We start from the raw sequence: 17,977 nt of genomic DNA, 5'->3' as shown, positions 1-17,977 counted from the left end.
TTCTATAAGGACTGGTATAGGTCCACAATACATAGGGTTGAGGTGCACTACTGCTGACCGCTGCCCTATACTGCAGCAGTCCTTTATAAGTATAGGGACTGACGTACAGTCTGCTAATCAGTCACAACCTACTTGTTCCACAAAGGTCCTTATAAGGACTGGTAACTTGGTCTAGGGTGCTGCAGTACATAGGGTTGAGTGAGGTACAGTCTGCTATTCCATAAGGACTGGTATAGGTCCACAATACATAGGGTTGAGGTGCACTACTGCTGACCGCTGCCCTATACTGCAGCAGTCCTTTATCAGTATAGGAACTGAGAGTTTTGTCACAGGGTCATTTAAAAAATGACAGGCAGAGGAAGAGGCAGGCCCTTCCGCAGGGGTGGTAGGGGTAGGGCAGGAGCAACAGGCTTGAGCCAAAGTGGGAAGTTGCAGAAGGTGCGTTCAATTCATTTAAAGGACGCACCAGACTTGGTTGAGTGGCTCACTCAGCCTTACTCTTCTGCACCCTCCTCATCCTCTCGATCTGCACCCTCTTCTTCACTCTCTGCTATGTGCACCCCCAAAGACACTACCACCAACAACACCACCACCACCACATACCTTCCGCTTGAGTCACAGGAATTATTTTCCGATCCATATCAAGACATTTCTGATGCGCAGCCACTCTTGGTATTGGATCAGGAAGAGGAGGTAGCAACAACCACTACTCAGCAGTCTGACGACAGTACCCAGATCAGCCCAAGGAGGAGGTTGGTCCCCGGTGTTGCTGCCTACTCCAAGATCTCTATAGCGGTGGGGAAGGTGACGTCGATGATGACGTGTCTAGTGATGTCACGTGGGTGCCCACAAGAGAGGAAGAGGAGGGGAGTTCAGAGGGAGATATGGACCAGCAGATAGGGAGGAGAAGCAGGAATAACTTACATTCCACTTCCGGACTGGCAAGATTCCTAGATTGCATGATAAACATTACCCACATGCTTTCCACGCAACGAATCCCGAGGCCAAATCTAAGGGGGTGACCACCTTGCTACATAAAAATGCTGACTTCACTTTACACCAGCAATTGGCGGACATTGACGGACGGTATTTATTTTTGAAAGGGCTCTGGGCGGGAACCCCGTTTACCTTGGCTAACGTTTACTTCCCCAACACTGCACAGGTCACTTTTTGTCAACGTGTGATAGATGAATTGAAGAGCTTTGCATCTGGCTGTGTGGTGTTTGGGGGAGATTTCAACTTAGCGCTAAATCCTCTGCAGGATACATCGGATGGCAGATCCAGCATCCCCTATAAAAAGCTGCGTAAAATCAAGACACTTTTAGCATCCCTCACTTTAATAGATACTTGGCGTTTGACAAACCCTTCAGGCAGGGACTATACTTACTTTTCCTCCTTGCATAACAAATTTACATGCATAGATTACATTTTTGTTACTCAAAGGGATATATCCTGTATAAAATCTGCCAAAATAGGTGTGCAGACCCTCTCTGATCACGCCCCAATATCGCTGCAACTCCACAGAACGAACACACACCGCCGCCCCCACTCGTGGAGACTGAATCCCTCCCTACTTACGGACAAGGATAACATTGACAAAATAGCGGACGCAATTAAACTGTATTTCACAGAAAATGTCACTGAGGAATTGTCGCCTCTTACAGTCTGGGCGGCTCATAAATGCGTGGTTCGGGGGGAGCTCATGCGGATGGGGGTGGCGAGAAAAAGGGTAGCGGAGAGGGAGACCAACGACATTATACAGGCCATTAGAGACCTGGAAGGGAAGCACAAACAATCGTTAGCAACTGATACAGCAGTAGTTTTATTGGATTTGAGGAAAAAACTACAAGCCCACCTGAATCTTAAAGCACAGAAGATCCTTTTCTTTAGGAAGGGGTTCTTCTACGAACACAGTGATAAAACAGGCAAATTTTTAGCGAAGGCCCTTAAAGAAACACTTTTATCGACGAATATTGCTGCAATTAAAACCAGTGCTGGTCAGACGACACAAGATGCCGCAAAGATAGCACAAAGATTTCAGGAATATTACTCCAACTTATATAATCTACCACAGACACATAAACCTAGCGACTTAATGGGGACAACGGCAGAGATTACTTACAAATTTCTTGCTGATAGCGGACTCCCCAAACTTACTGAGGAGGATGCGCTGTCGTTGACCCAAGAAGACCCAATAACTGACGGTGAACTCACCGCAGCTATTAAGGAATTAAAAAAGGGGAAAAGCCCCGGACCGGACGGTTTGACAGCCCACTACTATAAAATCTTCTCGGAACTACTGATACCACACATGACGAAGACGTTTAACCACTTTCGAGACCCGCAAGCGTTACCAGAAGATTTTCTGAGAGCGCACGTTACAGTACTGCCTAAACCCAACAAGGACCCTCTAGACTGTGCTAGCTATAGGCCAATTTCTTTATTGAATGTGGACCTAAAACTTTACACGAAAATATTAGCGAACAGATTGCGACCACTACTGCACAAACTTATAGGCCCCGAACAGGTAGGTTTAATGCCTGGCAGGGAGGCGAAAGATAATGTGATCAAGGCTCTTAATCTTATACACAAAGCCCAAACAGAACAATTTGAAGGCATGCTTTTATCCACAGATGCAGAGAAGGCCTTCGACCGCGTGTCATGGGACTTCCTGTATGCGACCTGCTCCCACATAGGCCTGAGAGCACATATGCTATCCTGGATTAAAACCATTTATTATAACCCGACGGCACAAATTAAGGTGAATGGGACACTGTCAGACAAGGTGCTGATAACGGAATGGGACTAGGCAAGGGTGCCCTCTTTCACCCTTGCTGTTTATACTCACCTTGGAACCGTTAATCCGCACAGTAAACTTATCATCCTCTATACATGGCTTTCACGTAGGCGACAAGGCATACAAGTGTGCTGCTTATGCGGACGATTTACTGTTCTTTATAACTCAGCCGCACATCACTATGCCCAACTTGTGCACTATATTTACGCATTATAGCTATATAGCGAATTTCAAAATTAATTACAAAAAATCGGAAGCCTTAAATCTAACGCTGCACGAGACCACGCGGGAGGCCGTTCTACGCAATTGCAAATTTAAGTGGGAACCCCACTCCCTTAAATACTTAGGAGTTCTTTTGACCCCTAGTTTAAACGCGATATACAGCCAAAATTTCTTGCCACTGTTACAAAACGTAAAAAAGGATCTGGAGAGATGGACACTTAAACATTTCTCCTGGTTCGGCAGGGCAGCTATTATTAAGATGACAATCCTGCCCAGATTTCTGTATTATTTCCAGACTTTGCCCATATGGTTACCTGCAAACTTCTTTCGGTCACTGAATGCCATTCTTAGACACTTTCTTTGGGCGTCCAAAAAGCCACGCATAAGCCTTGCAATACTCACCAGAGATAAAGGCAGTGGGGGAATGGGATTCCCCAATTTCAAAAATTATTATAAGGCTACACATCTTAATAGAATGATTGACTGGACCTGCCATGCAGACAATAAAAACTGTGTGGCACTGGAGAACGGTGTAGGCCCTACTCCAGTGACACATTCTCCATGGATTCCGTGGGACCTATGCCCTAAACAGCTTAAGCAACATCCCCTTATAGGGACCACATTAAGACAACTACAAACAGTGACTCAAATGACGGGCTTGACTACTTCCCCTGGCCCTTTAACACCGCTAGTAGATAATCCTGACTTTCCACCGGGCATGCACAAACCTATTCGGCACTTCACATGCAGGAATTCGCCACTGCTGGCCACTCATTGCCTCGAGGGCAACAAAATTAAATCAATTTCGAACCTACAGCAAGATCTGGGCTTAACCTTTCTAGGCCACTGGACGTATAGACAAATACATGACTACGTTTTGAGCCCGCAGAGGCTCAAACATTTTATACGACCGCTAACGCCATTTGAGGCGGTTTGCTTTCAAGCCACCACCTCTACGAACAATATCTCCCTTACATATGCTTGGTTGCAATCCGCAGCCCGTCTGGAACCCAACAACCATAAGCTTTTCTGGGAAGCAGCATTAAATGCATCATTTACAAATGATCAATGGTTACAGGCATGTGTATTTGCCCATAAATGTGCAATTAGCACTCGATTACAAGAAACTTCTTTTAAACTTTTGACGAATTGGTATAATACGCCAATTAAACTGCATAAGTGGTTCCCCGCAGTTCCAGACATGTTGGCGCTGTAACCAGGCTAAGGGCACCTTACAACATATATGGTGGGAATGCGACCTAATTCGACCATATTGGACTCAAGTGATTAGCATTATACAACAAATAATCGATACACGGATCCCCCTAGACGCTAAATGTTGTTTATTACACATTACTAACCTTTCGATGAGAAACTATAAAAAATCGCTGACCAGATTCCTACTTACGGCCGCAAATGCGGTTGTACGAGATATTGGAGAAACACTACGACCCCCTCAATCACGGAATGGCTGGGAGAGACAAGACATCTTCACAAAATGGAAGAGATTAGGGCCATAGCACACGAAAGCACAGACAAGTACATCGTTACCTGGTGACCCTGGGTCATGTTTATATACTCCTCTGCATATACCTCCCTGACACGAGCCTGAGGAGGAAGTGTCACTGAGTGCCTGGGCTGTCAATGCCCGCTCTTTCCTTAGGGACAACCGCATCTTTTCCCTTTCTTTCTTCCTCTTTTTCCACGGTGCCAGCCTTGAGACAGGCTGTCACCTCTTTTCTATCTTCTTTTGCCACTTCTGGCTCTTGGATTACAAGTAGTAGGGTGTAACCCGATTGATATATAGTTATAATGCAGATATATCTGGACAGGCTTTTATAATACTTTATTGTTTATGTTTAGGTTTTATTGCTACACTAGGAATGGCAATGTACCTATCCTTTTTATTAAGGGTTTTTTTCTATATTTGGAGGGGCTCCCTAGCTTAATGGGATCTTTGTCAATCCGCTTATGCGCAACCAAGATGCCTAATAATATGAGTCTGTACCACTGTTGCTACCCTATTGTTCACTCAGGCAGTTGCATCTGCGATTATTATGCTCTGTTATGATGTATTGTAACTGGCTATTCCTTTAATAAACTTTAAGTTGATATTAGGAATAACTTACATTGCACAGGAGGGACAAAGTAGACTGCAAATGTATCAGGAGCGAGTCATCGACCATGTACGGTCACATCTGGCGCTCGCAGGACACCGGCACATGGCTCCGCAGTGTGGGCTTTTTTTAACGTGTCCGCTGCTGACAATAGCGTTGCCATCTACAATCTTTGCAGTCAACGCATTAGTCGCGGTAAGCCCAACACTCACCTAGGGACGACCGCCTTAAGAAGGCACATGAGCAGCCATCACCGAGTCCAGTGGGAGCAACGGAACACACAAAGCCACACTCCAGGCTCTCACCGCCCAGCCTCATCTTCTACTTCTCCTTCTCCTCTCTCCTCACAATTGTCCTCCACTCCACCTTCCATCACGCCAAGCTCACGTTTTTCTGCAAAAAGGCAGGCTTCCGTGGGCCTAATGTTCGAGCGTAAAAAAATGATGACGCCGGATAACCCTCTTGCCCAACGGTTGACGGCTGGCTTGTCAGAACTCATAGCCCACCAACTACTGCCATATAAACTGGTGGACTCGAAGGCTTTTCGTAAATTTGTGGCCATTGGAACACCACAATGGAAGGTCCCAGGAAGGAAGTATTTCTCACAGAAGGGCATCCCAGAGCTATATGGCCATGTTCAGCGGCAAGTGAATGTATCTCTGGCACACAGTGTCGGTGCCAAGATACATCTGACCACAGACACGTGGTCTAGCAAACACGGGCAGGGAAGGTATATCACTTTTACTGCCCACTGGGTGAACCTTCTGAGGGCCGTCAAGCATGTAACCCGTGGCACCCGTGTAGATTTGGTTTTACCGGCACGGATTGCATGCAGGCCTGGCCCTTCTTCTCCTTCTCCTACTCCATCCTCCTCCCTCTCCTCCTCGGCTGACTCCTTTTCCGCTGCTAGCGTCTCTTCCACTGCGCTGCCCAAGCTCCCCAGAACCTATTCGACATGCCAGGTGAGACGTTGCCATGCCGTGCTGCGTCTGTTGTGCCTGGAAGCCAAGAGCCACACTGGCCCGGCACTCCTTTCAGCTTTGTGTTCACTGGCAGATCAGTGGCTAACACCGCTCAATTTGACAGTTGGTAAAGTGGTGTGTGACAACGGTGCCAATCTGCTTAGCGCATTGAAACAGGGCAAAATCACGCACGTGCCATGCATGGCACACGTCTTAAACTTGGTCGTGCAGCGATTCGTTGTCAAATACCCTGGGGTCCAGGACATCTTGCGGCAGGCAAGGAAAATCTCGGCCCATTTCAGAAGATCTTACACGGCCATGGCTCGCCTTGCTGACATTCAGCGGCGACACAATCTGCCGGTCAGACATCTTATTTGCGATTGCCCGACGCGATGGAACTCAACCTTCTATATGCTTGATAGGCTGCTCCAGCAGAAACGTGCAGTTAACGTCTACCTGTATGAACTCTGCGGCAGAACAGGTTCTGGGGAGCTGGGGTTTTTTTCACCGCGCCAGTGGCTGCTCATGCACGACGCATGCAGACTACCTGCGGCTATTTGAGGAGATCACCAAACTGGTCAGTCGCAGCCATGGCGCCATCAGTGACATGGTACCTTATGCCTTCTTTATGGAGCGTGCATTGCGTCGTGTCATTGATCAAGCTGTGGAGGAGCAGGAGCGGGAAGATGAGGAAGTCGCAATGCTGGATGAATTCCCAGGGGTGGCTACTCTATCTGAGACAAGTCAACAACAGGAGTCTGAAGAGGAGTCAGAGGAGGATGGTGCCGGGGCGGATGAGGAGGAGCAAGAAGAGCATGCTTTAAACCTTTCTGGGATCCCTGTTGTTGTGCGTGGATGGGGAGAGGAGAATGAAGAGGACGCCATTATCCTGGATGATGAGCAGGAGCCAGGCCACCACACCGCTTCCAGTTTAGTGCAAATGGGGGCCTTCATGCTCCAGTGATTTAATAGGGACCCCCGTATAAAAAGCATAAGGGTCAAGGACCAGTACTGGGTGGCAACGTACTTAGACCCCCGGTACAAACACAAAATGGCGGAAATGTTACCGCCGTCACAGAGGGCTGGCAGAATGGAGCACTTCAAGGCCTTGCCTCAGGAAATGCTGCATTCTGCTTTTGCGTGCGCTGGCAGAGGAGCAATTCCCACTCCCAGAGAAGGAGTTGCGGGTACCAATCCAACAGCGCCTGCAAGAAGAGGCCGGTTTGAAGATGTTTTGGTGACTTCGGATATGAGGTCATTCTTTCAGCCGACCCATCGACAGGTGTCATCCGGATCCAGCATCACGGAACGCCTAGACCGTCAGGTGTCCGACTACATCGGGTTAACGGCCGATGTGGACGCTCTGAGGAGTGATGAACCCCTGGACTACTGGGTGGGCAGGCTTGACCTCTGGCCAGAGCTTGCCCAATTTGCAATCGAACTGTTGGCTTGCCCCTCGTCCAGTGTCCTGTCCAAAAGGACATTCAGCGCAGCAGGGGGGATCGTGACCGATAAGCGTACTCGCCTAGCTCACTACAGTGTTAACTACCTCACATTTCTAAAAATGAATGAGGCATGGATCTCGGAGGAATTCAACACATGTGACCAGTAGACCATGTATATGTCTATAAACAATTTTTTTAATCGAGCACACAGACCTTCTTTCTTCATTTGGCTCACTTCCTTGTCCAAAAAAAGCACACCGTACTATATGCCCGTACCCTCCTCTTTGAAGAGGTTGAGCGGTGTCATATTTCTACTGGGGCTGCTTATTATGAGGGGCTCCCACCATCCCTGTGCTGTGCTGACTTCCTCCTGGGGCTGCTTATTATGAGGGGCTCCCACCATCCCTGTGCTGTGCTGACTTCCTCCTGGGGCTGTACCTCTGCTGTGCATATTATGAGGGGCTCCCACCATCCCTGTGCTATGCTTATTATGAGGGGCTCCCACCATCCCTGTGCTGTGCTGACTTCCTCCTGGGGCTGCTTATTATGAGGGGCTCCCACCATCCCTGTGCTATGCTGACATCCTCCTGGGGCTGCTTATTATGAGTGGCTCCCACCATCCCTGTGCTGTGCTGACTTCCTCCTGGGGCTGTACCTCTGCTGTGCATATTATGAGGGGCTCCCACCATCCCTGTGCTATGCTTATTATGAGGGGCTCCCACCATCCCTGTGCTATGCTCATTATGAGGGGCTCCCACCATCCCTGTGCTATGCTCATTATGAGGGGCTCCCACCATCCCTGTGCTATGCTGACTTCCTCCTGGGGCTGCTTACGGTGCAGGTGTCAGTGCTGTATATCACGGTGCTGATGTCAGTACTCTATCACGGTGCTGCTGTCAGTGCTGTATATCACAGTGCTGATGTTAGTGCTTTATGTCACGCTGCTGATGCCAGTGCTTTCTATCACGGTGCTGGTGTCAGATCACTCTATCACGGTGCAGGTGTTATTGCTGTATGTCACGCTCCTTATGTCAGTGCTCTCTATCACGGTGCTGCTGTCAGTGCTCTATATCACGGTGCTGGTGTTAGTGCTTTATGTCACGCTGCTGATATCAGTGCTCTCTATCACGGTGCTGTTGTCAGTGCTCTCTATCATGGTGCAGGTGTCATTGCTGTATGTCACGCTGCTGATGTCAGTGCTCTCTATCACGGTGCTGGTGTCAGATGACTCTATCACGGTGCAGGTGTCATTGCTGTATGTCACGCTGCTGGTGATCATCTCCTGCACCCTCTTCTTTGCCTGCCCTGACCTTCCCTCTCCTCCATTGCCTTCATGCGCTCCACAGTCCTGAATTGTCACAACAATTTCCCATATAAAAAAAGAATGCTTGTAGTTGTCGATCCCAGATTCACCTCATACATGTGTTATGTCATTGGCCATGTGGTGGGACTATGTTTGCACAGCTATTGATTATTTTGTGGCTGCAAATTTGACCTGTACGTTTGGAAAGTTCGCCTCCCATTGAAGTCAATGAGGCCCGCCGCGAACGTAACGGTTCGCTAACTATCGGCCGCGTTCGCGGTCCGCAAAACGTCCCGTCGGAAGTTCGTCCATCACTACTTGGGGATATAGGGAGAGATAGTATTGGGGTTACAGGGGGGTTATTCTTGGGGCTATAGGGAGGTTTAGTATTGGGGTTATAAGGGTGGGTTATTCTTGGGGCAATAGAGAGGGTTAGTATTGGGGTTACAGGGGGAATATTCTTGTGCATATAGGGAGGGTTAGTATTGGGGTTACAGGGAGGGTTAGTGTTAGGATTACATGAATGGCTAGTGTTAGAGAGAGCTGTTGAGCTATATAATAAACAGCTGACCTTTATTTCATCCACATTGCTAAGGTTAGCCTAGAAAATACCTATAAAGGAGGCAAGTGTTCCACCTACTGGCTGAAATTTAGAATACAAAATAATATCTTTCTGCAAAAAAAAGTATTCAAAAAAAGTGTTTAACAAAATACATACAAATATAGGACACATTCACTGTGGTTTACATTTTATTTCATCAGGATTTAAATTGTACAGCAGAATTCTCCCTGGGGACACAAAGCAGTTAGCAGTCAAGGCAGCCATCTTGGTAATTGCATTGGCCGGGAATCGAACCCGGGTCAGCTGCTGAATAAGCAGCTATGCTCACCACTGCACCACCAACGCGAGGCATGTCTTTGGAGTGTGAAGGGGAAAAACTCCCCCCAGCACCCTCCACCCCCCCCCCACCGCCCTCCTCATAATATAGGTCGCTCATTGTCCGCGGTGTAATAAAGTTGATTCAATCGGTGAGTGCAGTGTGAGGAGAAGTGCCCGATGGGGTGATCGGTGTTGTGGCAATAAACATTGCCGAACTGGTTGCTATGGCCGCCCCGCGCCTAGCAACAGCACTCTGAGTCCGCCTGCAGGAGCGAGAGAGCAGCCAGAGAGCGTCTTCGGTATCTCCTCCCCCTGAGCCCTGAAGGCGGAGTCTTACTGTTGCGGGGGCGGGGACGGTAGAAGTGTGATTTGCATTCGGGGTAGAGTGGGAGGAGCCGCAGTGCAGAGGGCGGGACAGGCGGGGTTCCGATCTGAGCCGAGAGGGGGGTGGGGGGGGGGACAGATTTCGACAGGGAAACCATTCTCGGCACAACACCGGTGGAGAGGAAGTATGTCCGCCAGTCTGCGCAATGATCTGCAGGAATACCTCCAGGAGCTGGGTGTCACCCTGCGGGGGGCGGGGCCCCTTTTTCTATGTGTGGGGATAGCGGCGTGTGCGGGGTGCCACGTGTTCTCGCTGGGACTGACCACTAGGTGGCGCTGTAGAGACTCTAATGTAAACCAGAGGGGAAAAAAAGTGACATTTAACCTGTTTAGTACCAAATTCTATATATTTCCCTTCATTACCTATTTATTATTATATTTTCATATTATTATTATATTACTATTACTATATTGTCATTATTATATTATATTACCATTATTATTTTATATTCCATTATTATCGTTATTACCATTAATATTATTATTACATTACTATACATATTAGCACAATTGTATAAACATTATTATTATATTATCATTACTATATTTCCATTATTATCATATTACCATTATTATTATTATATTACATTAATATATTACCATTATTATTATGTTTCCATTATTGTTATTATTTTATTATTGTCATTATTATATTATTATATTTTATTAATTATATTATCATTATTATTATTATATTATGTTACCATTATTATATTCCATTATTATCATTACATTACATATTATCATAATTATTATGCCATTATTATTATTATACTTAATATATTTCCATTATTATATTACCATCATTATTAATATATTACCATTATTATGTTTCCATTATTGTTATTATTTTATTATCATAATTATAATACCATTATTATATTATCATTATTACCATTAATTGTTATATTACCATGATTATTATTATCATAATTATAATACCATTATTATATTATATTATCATTATTTTATTCCATTATTATTATCATTATATTACCATTAATATTATGATTATTATTATATTACCATTATTATTGTTATATTGCCATCATTATTAGCATGATTATATTACCATTATTATCATATTATTAATATATTACCATTATTATGTTTCCATTATTATTATTATTATATTTCCATTATTGTTATTATTATTTTGTTATCATAATTATATTACCATTATTATATTATCATTATTACCATTAATATCATTGTTATATTATTATCATAATTATATTGCCATTATTATACTTAATATATTTTCATTATTATATTACCATTAATATTATTAATATATTACCATTATTTTATTTCCATTATTGTTATTATTTTATTATCATAATTATATTACCATTATTATCATTATTACCATTAATATTATCATTGTTATATTACCATGATTATTATCATAATTATAATACCATTATTATCATATTATTAATATATTACTATATTATGTTTCCATTATTATTATATTTTCATTATTGTTATTATTTTATTATCATAATGATATTACCATTATTATATTATCATTATTACCATTAATATCATTGTTATATTACCATTATTATTATTATTATCATAATTATATTGCCATTATTATATTATCATTACCATTCATTTTGTCATTTTGTCATTATATTACCATTAATATTATCATTATTATTGTTATTATATTACCATTATTATTATTATTATTCCATTATTAACCACTTGCTTACTGGGCACTTAAACCCCCCTCCTGCCCACACCAATTTTCAGCTTTTCGGTGCTCTCACACTTTGAATGACAATCATGTAACACTGTACCCAAATAATTTTTTGTCCTTTTTTTTCATACAGAGCTTTCATTTGGTGGTATTTGATCACCTCTGGATTTTTTATTTTTTGCGCTATAAATGAAAAAATACAGAAAATTTTGAAAAAAAAATGCATTTTTCTTTGTTTCTGTGATAAAATTTTGCAAATTATTCATTTTTTTTTCATGAATTTTGGCCAAAATTTATACTGCTACATATATTTGGTAAAAATAACACAAATTCCTGGATATTATTTGGTCTTTGTGAAAGTTAGGCCGCGTACACACGCGCGGACTGTTCGCCCAACTTTGTCCATCCAACAGTTTCGGCAAACAGTCCGCTCAAACTTAGCATGGACGGACATGGCCACACACGACGGACGAACAGTTTGCTGAAACCGTGCGCGATGACGTTTCGGCACGCACGACGGATCGAAAATTTCGACGTCCAATACACTGCAATGCAACCTTCCGACGTGGAAATCCTTTCTGAGCATGCGCGAGACTTAGTTGGCCGAACAAGCCTACACACGAGCGAACAGTCCGCTGAAACCTTGTTTCAGCGGACAGTTTTTCGGAATTTCCGTAAGACCTTGTTCGTCCAACTGTCCGCTGAAACTGTCCGCTGAAGCCCCACACACGAGCGGACTGTCCGCCCAAACACTGTTCAGCGGACAAGGTTGGGCGAACAGTCCGCGCGTGTGTACGCGGCCTTAGAGTCTACAAGTTGTGGTGCAGTGGCCTCATTTCTTGCGACCCAAACAAGCCAGGAAAGTACAAATACCCCCCAAATGACCCCTTTTTGGAAAGTAGACATTCCAAGGTATTTAGTAAGAGGCATGGTGAGCTTTTTGATGTCATTTTTTCCCACAATTCTTTGCAAAATGAAGATTTTTTTTAATGTATTTTTTTCCCCCCCACAAAATTGTCATTGTAATAGGTTATTTCTCTCACATGGCATGTGTATACCACAAATGACACCCCAAAATAAATTCTGCTACTCCTGAGTATTACAATACCACATGTGTGGGACTTTTTCACAGCCTGGCCACATAGAGAGGCCCAACATGCAGGGAGCGCACTCAGGTGTTCTAGGAGCATAAATGACACATCTAACTTGTTGACTACCTATTACACTTTTGAAGGCCCTGGAGCACCAGGACAATGACACGAGACACTGATGGCACGTGGCACTGATGACAGATGGCACTAACAGGTGGCACTGATATGTGGCACTGGTGACACTGAAACATGGCACTGGGGACAGATGACACTGATAGGTGGCACTGGAGACACATGGCACTGACAGGTGGCACTGATAGGTGGCACTGGGGACAGGTGGGCATGTGTGTGTGTGTGTGTGTGTGTTCTTACTTTTCAATGATGCTGCAGCTGCAGCCGTTCATCTGTCCCTCCTCACACGCTGTCTCTGTGTGAGGAGGGAGAGCCGGTGATGAGAGATGATCTCATATGTTTACATATGAGATCACCTCTCATTAGACACGCCGACCGAGTGCTAAATGGCCGCTGTGATTGGCCATTTATCACGATCTGTGATTGGCTGTGTCCACAGGGACACAGAACTTCCCTGATGTGCGTCCGCGGCGGCGCGCAGAGGGGGAGTAAACGGGAGGACGTCCAGGGACGCCCTCCCGGCAGTTAGTGTCCGCGCTGTAGACGTCTTCTGGCCATAGCGCGGGCGCAAAGTGGTTAATATTATATTACCATCATTATTATCATGATTATATTACCATTATTATTTATTATCATTACTATTAGGAATGCAATGATATAGGTAATGGTGCCAATACCAAGCATTTGCGTGAGTATCAGTACTCGTCCAAATGCTCCCGATACCAATACTTTATGGTGCGATTCGCATCAATACAAAATGAATGAGCGGAAATCGCACTGCAAAGAATCACATGCGTTTTGAACAGGAATGTGGTGCGATTCCTGTCCAAATAGCATACGATTTTCCCCACCGCTACTGCGTACGTGCCCTATACTGCAGCAGTCCATCAGTATAGGGACTGACGTACAGTCTGCTAATCAGTCACAACCTACTTGTTCCACAAAGGTCCTTATAAGGACTGGTAAGGTCTAGGGTGCTACAGTACATAGGGTTGAGTGAGGTACAGTCTGCTATTCCATAAGGACTGGTATAGGTCCACAATACATAGGGTTGAGGTGCACTACTGCTGACCGCTGCCCTATACTGCAACAGTCCTTCATCAGTATAGGGACTGACGTACAGTCTGCTAATCAGTCACAACCTACTTGTTCCACAAAGGTCCTTATAAGGACTGGTAACTTGGTCTAGGGTGCTGCAGTACATAGGGTTGAGTGAGGTACAGTCTGCTATTCCATAAGGACTGGTATAGGTCCACAATACATAGGGTTGAAGTGCACTACTGCTGACCGCTGCCCTATACTGCAGCAGTCCTTCATCAGTATAGGGACTGACGTACAGTCTGCTAATCAGTCACAACCTACTTACTCCACAAAGGTCCTTATAAGGACTGGTAAGGTCTAGGGTGCTACAGTACATAGGGTTGAGTGAGGTACAGTCTGCTATTCCATAAGGACTGGTATAGGTCCACAATACATAGGGTTGAGGTGCACTACTGATGACCGCTGCCCTATACTGCAGCAGTCCTTCATCAGTATAGGGACTGACGTACAGTCTGCTAATCAGTCACAACCTACTTGTTCCATAAAGGTCCTTATAAGGACTGGTAACTTGGTCTAGGGTGCTGCAGTACATAGGGTTGAGTGAGGTACAGTCTGCTATTCCATAAGGACTTGTATAGGTCCACAATACATAGGGTTGAGGTGCACTACTGCTGACCGCTGCCCTATACTGCAGCAGTCCTTTATCAGTATAGGAACTGAGAGTTTTGTCACAGGGTCATTTAAAAAATGACAGGCAGAGGAAGAGGCAGGCCCTTCCGCAGGGGTGGTAGGGGTAGGGCAGGAGCAACAGGCTTGAGCCAAAGTGGGAAGTTGCAGAAGGTGCGTTCAATTCATTTAAAGGACGCACCAGACTTGGTTGAGTGGCTGACTCAGCCTTACTCTTCTGCACCCTCCTCATCCTCTCGATCTGCACCCTCTTCTTCACTCTCTGCTATGTGCACCCCCAAAGACACTACCATCAACCACACCACCACCACCACATACCTTCCGCTTGAGTCACAGGAATTATTTTCCGATCCATATCAAGACATTTCTGATGCGCAGCCACTCTTGGTATTGGATCAGGAAGAGGAGGTAGCAACAACCGCTACTCAGCAGTCTGACGACAGTACCCAGATCAGCCCAAGGAGGAGGTTGGTCCCCGGTGTTGCCGGTGTTGCCTACTCCAAGATCTCTATAGCGGTGGGGAAGGTGACGTCGATGATGACGTGTCTAGTGATGTCACGTGGGTGCCCACAAGAGAGGAAGAGGAGGGGAGTTCAGAGGGAGATATGGACTAGCAGATAGGGAGGAGAAGCAGGAATAACTTACATTGCACAGGAGGGACAAAGTAGACTGCAAATGTATCAGGAGCGAGTCATCGACCATGTACGGTCACATCTGGCGCTCCCAGGACGCTGGCACATGGCTCCGCAGTGTGGGCTTTTTTTAACGTGTCCGCTGCTGACAATAGCGTTGCCATCTGTAATCTTTGCAGTCAACGCATTAGTCGCGGTAAGCCCAACACTCACCTAGGGACGACCGCCTTAAGAAGGCACATGAGCAGCCATCACCGAGTCCAGTGGGAGCAACGGAACACACAAAGCCACACTCTAGGCTCTCACCGCCCAGCCTCGTCTTCTACTTCTCCTCCTCTCTCCTCACAATTGTCCTCCACTCCACCTTCCATCACGCCAAGCTCACGTTTTTCTGCAAAAAGGCAGGCTTCCGTGGGCCTAATGTTCGAGCGTAAAAAAATGATGACGCCGGATAACCCTCTTGCCCAACGGTTGACGGCTGGCTTTTCAGAACTCATAGCCCACCAACTACTGCCATATAAACTGGTGGACTCGGAGGCTTTTCGCAAATTTGTGGCCATTGGAACACCACAATGGAAGGTCCCAGGAAGGAAGTATTTCTCACAGAAGGGCATCCCAGAGCTATATGGCCATGTTCAGCGGCAAGTGAATGTATCTCTGGCACACAGTGTCGGTGCCAAGATACATCTGACCACAGACACGTGGTCTAGCAAACACGGGCAGGGAAGGTATATCACTTTTACTGCCCACTGGGTGAACCTTCTGAGGGCCATCAAGCATGTAACCCGTGGCACCCGTGTAGATTTGGTTTTACCGCCACGGATTGCATGCAGGCCTGGCCCTTCTCCTTCTCCTCCTACTCCATCCTCCTCCCTCTCCTCCTCGGCTGACTCCTCCTTTTCCGCTGCTAGCGTCTCTTCCACTGCGCTGCCCAAGCTCCCCAGAACCTATTCGACATGCCAGGTGAGACGTTGCCATGCCGTGCTGCGTCTGTTGTGCCTGGAAGCCAAGAGCCACACTGGCCCGGCACTCCTTTCAGCTTTGTGTTCACTGGCAGATCAGTGGCTAACACCGCTCAATTTGACAGTTGGTAAAGTGGTGTGTGACAACGGTGCCAATCTGCTTAGCGCATTGAAACAGGGCAAAATCACACAAGTGCCATGCATGGCACACGTCTTAAACTTGGTCGTGCAGCGATTCGTTGTCAAATACCCTGGGGTCCAGGACATCTTGCGGCAGGCAAGGAAAATCTCGGCCCATTTCAGAAGATCTTACACGGCCATGGCTCGCCTTGCTGACATTCAGCGGCGACACAATCTGCCGGTCAGACATCTTATTTGCGATTGCCCGACGCGATGGAACTCAACCTTCTATATGCTTGATAGGCTGCTCCAGCAGAAACGTGCAGTTAACGTCTACCTGTATGAACTCTGCGGCAGAACAGGTTCTGGGGAGCTGGGGTTTTTTTCACTGCGCCAGTGGCTGCTCATGCGCGACGCATGCAGACTACCTGGATCACCAAACTGGTCAGTCGCAGCCATGGCGCCATCAGTGACATGGTACCTTATGCCTTCTTTATGGAGCGTGCATTGCGTTGTGTCATTGATCAAGCTGTGGAGGAGCAGGAGCGGGAAGATGAGGAAGTCGCAATGCTGGATGAATTCCCAGGGGTGGCTACTCTATCTGAGACAAGTCAACAACAGGAGTCTGAAGAGGAGTCAGAGGAGGATGGTGCCAGGGCGGATGAGGAGGAGCAAGAAGAGCATGCTTTAAACCTTTCTGGGATCCCTGTTGTTGTGCGTGGATGGGGAGAGGAGAATGAAGAGGACGACATTATCCTGGATGATGAGCAGGAGCCAGGCCACCACACCGCTTCCAGTTTAGTGCAAATGGGGGCCTTCATGCTCCAGTGTTTTAATAGGGACCCCCGTATAAAAAGCATAAGGGTCAAGGACTAGTACTGGGTGGCAACGTACTTAGACCCCCGGTACAAACACAAAATGGCGGAAATGTTACCGCCGTCACATAGGGCTGGCAGAATGGGGTTACAGGGGGAATATTCTTGTGCATATAGGGAGGGTTAGTATTGGGGTTACAGGGAGGGTTAGTGTTAGGATTACATGAATGGCTAGTGTTAGAGAGAGCTGTTGAGCTATATAATAAACAGTTGACCTTTATTTCATCCACATTGCTAAGGATAGCCTAGAAAATACCTATAAAGGAGGCAAGTGTTCCACCTACTGGCTGAAATTTAGAATACAAAATAATATCTTTCTGCAAAAAACAGTATTCAAAAGTGTTTAACAAAATACATACAAATATAGGACACATTCACTGTGGTTTACATTTTATTCCATCAGGATTTAAATTGTACAGCAGAATTCTCCCTGGGGACGCAAAGCAGTTAGCAGTCAAGGCAGCCATCTTGGTAATTGCATTGGCCGGGAATCGAACCCGGGTCAGCCGCTGAATAAGCAGCTATGCTCACCACTGCACCACCAACGCGAGGCATGTCTTTGGAGTGTGAAGGGAAAAAACCTATCTGCAGCTCCCCCCAGCACCCTCCACCCCCCCAC

General features: G+C 46.0%; 2 non-coding genes across 2 annotated transcripts; both read right to left on the bottom strand.

The window, feature by feature from the left end:
• Positions 1-9,681: 9,681 nt before the first annotated feature.
• Positions 9,682-9,753, bottom strand: TRNAN-AUU (transfer RNA asparagine (anticodon AUU)). The gene has a single exon. It is a non-coding gene; the product is annotated as a tRNA-Asn (tRNA).
• An 8,081-nt stretch (positions 9,754-17,834) lies between these two features.
• TRNAN-AUU (transfer RNA asparagine (anticodon AUU)) lies at positions 17,835-17,906 on the bottom strand. The gene has a single exon. It is a non-coding gene; the product is annotated as a tRNA-Asn (tRNA).
• Positions 17,907-17,977: the final 71 nt, after the last annotated feature.

The sequence above is a fragment of the Lithobates pipiens genome, unplaced genomic scaffold (assembly GCF_037356315.1).
Source record: "Lithobates pipiens isolate NorthernLeopardFrog02 unplaced genomic scaffold, aLitPip1_a1.2 Scaffold_18, whole genome shotgun sequence".
NCBI lineage: Eukaryota > Metazoa > Chordata > Amphibia > Anura > Ranidae > Lithobates > Lithobates pipiens.
Note: the sequence above shows the minus strand (reverse complement) of the source record. Positions and strands in the feature narration are given on the sequence as shown.